Source organism: Mesoplodon densirostris, chromosome 1, assembly GCF_025265405.1.
Source record: "Mesoplodon densirostris isolate mMesDen1 chromosome 1, mMesDen1 primary haplotype, whole genome shotgun sequence".
In the NCBI taxonomy this organism is placed as follows: domain Eukaryota; kingdom Metazoa; phylum Chordata; class Mammalia; order Artiodactyla; family Ziphiidae; genus Mesoplodon; species Mesoplodon densirostris.
In genome coordinates this window covers 33,499,379-33,505,161 of record NC_082661.1, presented here as the reverse complement: position 1 = coordinate 33,505,161, position 5,783 = coordinate 33,499,379, and positions in this window count along the sequence as shown.

Below are 5,783 nucleotides of genomic sequence, written 5' to 3'. Positions count from 1 at the left end.
CCCCAGGGGCTTCCCTGGTGGCGCAGTGGTTGAGAGTCCGCCTGCCGATGCAGGGGACACGGGTTCGTGCCCCGATCCCGGAAGATCCCACATGCCGCGGAGCGGCTGGGCCCGCGAGCCATGGCCGCGGAGCCTGTGTGTCCGGAGCCTGTGCTCCGCAACGGGAGAGGCCACAGCAGTGAGAGGCCCGTGTACAGCAAAAAAAAAAAAAAAAAAAAGAAAACCCCAGACTGTTATCTGTATGGGACTGTATTTTGGAGAGGGGAGAAGGGGAGAGTGGCACAGTTCTTTGTTCTACCAGTAAGAAGCATCTGCTAGTCCTTTCCCACAACTCCTACCTCACCTCCCAATATTCCCAGTACCTTCGGAAAAGTTCACAGAAACTCGCCAACTAGAATAAAAGAAAGCAGGAGGTAACAGGAGGAAAGGGCCAACAGCAGGTGAGTGTCAAACGGACGGACAGTGACAATACCCTCCCAGCTCTTCGCCCCATGGAGAAGAAAGCATTTCTCTTCAGTTGCTAATACCCTGCGGGGAAGTCACCCGAGCTAGTTCAACTCAGCGCCCTCCAGCAGAGAAATGAGCTCTCTGCAACCTCTGGAGAACTAACCCTTTCCTAACCATCCACTCTAACAGTGCCCAGGGCAGAGGTACCAAAAGACCAACCCTCCCCTCCCCTCCCCTCAGGCCAAGAGCCTGAAACATCAGAGCTTGGATGGCAAGGAGCTATTTAAGGCAGCATCAAGAGGGTGGGGCAGAAAATTGCTGGCAGCATCCTCCTCCTCCACCGCTCCCTCACAGCCAACACACACACACACACACACACACACACCCCTCTCGCTCCACACACACCCATCAACCTCACCTGTCTCGAAGGGCTGGAGATCTGGAGTCCCCAAATGTCCAGCATGTTTTCTGTCATTGAGGCTGCTGTCCCTGTCTGCTGCCCACCCCACTCTTAATCCACTCCGTTCTCTTCAATCACAACCAAGCCACCTTTCCAATCAAAACCACAAAACTGAATCTAGAGGAGCTCACAAACCAAGGAGCGGGGGCATGGAGACAAGCCCTCCCTGGCCTTCACTTAGGAGAGAAAAAGGGTGCAAGGGGTGGGGGGCGGGGGGTGATGTCAGAGGCCTGACATGCCAGACAGGCTCCATGATATCTCTAAATGAACCTCCCTCCTATTGACGGTGAAATCAATTCCGGCGATTTCAGCAGGTCGGCCCTGTGACAGGAGAGGCATCCCAGCGCTCAGTTTAAAACAAAAATCCAAAGGCTCAGCCAGAACATGCTGGGAAAATCCAGAGTCTGGATAAAACGAGCAACGCTCAGTGGGATCCTTTCTGCTTTTATGTAGCAATGTAATAGCGTAATAAATTCTGTCTGCCTGAAGAAAGCATGCACTGGTGAATTTCAAAGCCATCTTACGACAGCGGGTGCACGGGGATGCAGAATTCGACAGCACATTCCCCCGTGAATAAAACGTAATGATTTCAAGCCTCTTTCCCCCTCTATCTTGAATGGCGCTAGCGCTTATCAAGGAAGCCACCTCGGAAAGAAGCCAGAGGAGAGCCGGGGATGCCTGGGGAATTCGGAGAAAGGAGTTGCTTTCTGTTCATCTCGGTGAGGAGCTGGCTAGCAAGAAGCTGCCAGTCACTCTGAGGGATGAAGGAGCATGGGCAGATGAGCAGGCACCGGCGTCCCCGGACACGGACACACACACAAACGTACCCGCTCATTCTGGCGGGTCCTAGGCCAGACCGGTAGTCCGTGCTGCCCTCCCGCCTTCCTCTCCTCCAGAGGGATGCTGATGAATGAACACACCTGAGATGCCTCCATCCTGCCGCTCGCTCCCTCCTTCCTCCTCTGGCTACTGCAGTGGAGCCTCTCCTCGGTAGTTTCACTTTACAGCGCAAACCCACGCGGGCTTTGATGTCTCCTCCACCCACCCATATTGCAGCCAGCCTGAAGCAGGCGGACATTCTCTACTAGCAGAGGCCATGATCGCACGTACCCCCACCCACCAATAAAAACAAACAAAAAATTAAAAAGACAAAAACCTGGAATCCTCCAAAACCCCCGCACCCTGGGGAACTTTCCCTTAAAGACTGGGGATCCACCAAGCAGGCAGGAAGGAGGGTCCCGCCGAGGGGGACCACGGTGTTTGCCTTGACCACGGGGGATGCTCTGGGGGGAGGGGTCCCTCAAGTCCTTCCAACAGCTGGCCCTTTAAACGCGCCTCCTCCGAGCGTGGAACAAAGGCGCCGCCCGCGGGGGCCGGGCCGGCGCACGCTCCCGGCGCCGGCGCTGACTATCAGGCGAGCGCGGGCTGAGGGGCCGCTGGCGCGGGCTTACCTTGCGGGTCTCCGGGCGGGCGGGCCGGCTGCGCGCGTCCTGCCCAACTCGCACTACACTCTGCAGTTGGCCCCGCTCTGTTTTTCTGGGACTCGGCGCTGACTTCACCGACACTCCGCGGCCGGCCAATGGGCTGCGGCCACCGCCCCCTCATTAGCATGCGTCTGGAACCGTCCACTCCGGCGGCACCTGGGCGGTGGGCGGTGCTAGGGGGCGGTGCCGGACCCGGCAGTGACAGGAAGGGGCGTGTGCGCCAATGGGCGGTGACGAGGCGCCCCGCCGCCCCTCCCCGCAGCATTGTGAGCCCGGAGCGCGGGCCCGCGGATCTCCCGTCGAGAACGTGCGCGCGGTCCCAGTAACCGTTTCTGTCCCGGCCGGCCTCGGGCTGGGCGGGAGGCTGCCCCGGCGCGCCCTCTGATCTTTCTGAGGGGTCGCCCACGGGGAGCAGGGAAAGAATCTTAGGCATAAAAAAAACAGCTAACCTGTCTTGAGTACATATAACTTACTCAACTCCTGTGCCCCAGTTTGCTCATCTTTAAAATGGTATAATAACCAGTACCTATTTCGCAGGACAGGACATAGAGAAGATTAATATAGTTAACGTATGTAAAGCGTTTAGATCAGTGCCTGGCCGTCGCGCTATATAAATGTTTGCTACTATCATTATTATACTGTATGTCAGCCAGTATGCTTAATACTTCTTAGTTTTTCTCTCTTTTGATCCTCATAGTCTTTTAAGTTAGTCGCTATTACTAATCCATATTTTTCAAGTGGGAAAACTGAAATGGTTTAAGCGGCTTGGTCAAAGTCACACCGAAACCGGTGCAATCAGCATTTGAACCCAGGCTCTGAGATTTCATTCATGTAATACTTTTATTCAGCGGCTCCATGGCAGGCATATACTAGGCCCTGGGGTTACTGCCGAAAATACAACAGACAAGACCCCTCCGCTCATGAAGCTTCCATTTTAGTGAGGGAGACAGGCAAATAAACGAGTGAATAAATAAACAAGATCATCTGCAATGTGCAAAATAGGGTGAATAAAACAAAACAGGGTCATGCGCAAGTGGGGAGAAGAGTACTTTGCTAGATGGGTTCAGAGGTAACCACTGTGATACCATCCTGACCTCCTCCAGTCCCCCTCAGTGTTACAAAAAGAAAACAGAACGCAGAGAGGGGAAACTTCTTGCCCAAGGTCACCGCCAGCAAGTAACCGGCCCGGAACATGCTCCCTCCACGCCTAGCTTTCCACGTCCCTGGGGCATCCCTGAAGGTGGGGCAATCATCCCTTGGGCTGAACACAACTGATTTTTGTCAGCTACCCTTGGCAAGAATCTTCAGCCAGAGCACGTTCCCAGTTAACAGGCTGTGTGTGCAAGGGAAAGAAAGGCTTTGATGACTGCACAGGCTGATGGGAAACACATCTGCTAAGATTCTTGGATGTCAAGGAACAGTGTCAAGTCTTTGCTGAGCACCTGCTGTCCCCTGCTGTGTAAAGAAAAAAAAAAAATTAGAAGTCTCCTAGCCACCTGGGAGCTTATTCTACAACTGAAGAGACAAGAAACTACTAAAAAGCTATTCAATCTAGGGAGCCCCCAGACCAGGCCTCCCCCAGCTTGCACCTCATCCTGCTGTTTTGCAAAGAACACTAGACTAGAAGTCCGGCTTCGCAGGCTCTACTATTAACTTACACCACAATCTGAGGCAGTTCCTCCTGGGCCTGTAAAGTAATGAAACAGTTAATGCACTTGTCCCTCAGTATCTGTGGGGGATTTGTTCCAGGACACCCCATGGATACCAAACTCTGTGGATGCTCAAGTCCCTTATTTAAAATGGAGTAGTACAAGGAATACAGTCGGCCCCCCAAATAGGCGCATTTCACATCTGCGGATTCAACCAACTGCGAAGAAAATTTGATCACATTTGATTTGGTTGAATCTGCAGGTGTGAAACCTGCGTTTAGGGAGGGCTGACTGCATGTCTAGTCCGCTATGCAGTATAATGTATCTATGCTAAGAGCATAAACTGACCAGTTTAATATTAACTGACCATAACTGTCCGTTCATACATGCATTAACTGACCAATACCACACAGCAACCCCAGGAAGAAATGCTACTGTTATCTTGAGTTTACCCACAGAGGAGGAAAATAACTGCTGGAGTAACTAAGTAAATTGCCTACCCAGCAAATTCAGGATAACACCACTTAGAATAGCCAAAAAAAAAAAAAAAATCAGAAACAATCCAAATGTTCAGTTTGAGCAGATTGGTTAAGAAAATTACAGTACAACCATAAGACAGAATATCATACAGCCATGAAAAATGAAAAAGTATACTGACTCATTAACACAAAAATATGCTCATAACATATTCCTGAATAGAAAAGTAGGTTGAAAACTAGTTTTGTACTGCAATCTCATTAGAACTATTTCTTGTGGGATTATGAGTATTTTTCCCTCATCTATATTTTTCTGATTCTTTTCATCATAAATATCTATCAAATTGTTCAATGAAAATAAAACAAAATAATCTTAAAATGAAAAACCAGACGTGGAGATTTGATCTTTCGGCAAGGCTTTCCCTTGTAAGTGGGAAACTGCCTGGGGAGATCTTTAATGAGGCCTCAGTCTTTGAGTCATCCCTCAAATGTTGCACGCCTCTGCTGGTTCCAGTCTGTATATCATTAGGGTTTATGAGATAAATGGGAAAATACTGAAAGGACAGAAGGGAAGGGAAAAAGGGAAGACAAAGAGAAAGAAAAATCCTACTATCCTTCAAGATCCATCTCAAATGTCTCCTTCAAGAAGTGTTCAGAATCATGGTCTAATAACATTTTAACACTGAAAGTGCCCCAAGAAATCATCATGTGTACTCATGTCAACTCACTGTTGTCGCCAGTCATTCATGATTCATCTGAGTATCAGGCCCTGTGCTAGATGCTGGTAAGACCTGCCTCCCCACCTCCCAAAGGTAACCCCTGGGGTAGCAGAAGCTCAGGGAAGTCCCGCTTCATGGGCGTGCTAAGAAGAGTCCCACACTTGGGTATTGCTTTGCTCTCACCATCTTGAAATTCTTCATTTTTGAACAAGGAACCCCACGTTTTCATTTTGTACTGAGTCCTATAAATTATGTGGCCTGTCCTGGGGAGGAGAAATACCAAGTCCTTATTAGTACAATAGTATAGCAATGACCGAGCCTGGAGTAAAGCTCAGGGCTTTCCACTTTCATCCCAACCATTCTCTTATATCATATGGCCTCATTCCTGGTTCCCCAGGGAAATGTGAGCACTCCCTGCTTTCCAGCCCTACAGCACTTCATTTATTCCTTTCTCATGGAATTCACCATATTTGGCATGAACTCATGTATATATGTATGTAGTCTTATTCTTCATCCTCTCTCCCCACCAGATTGTAAATTCCATGATG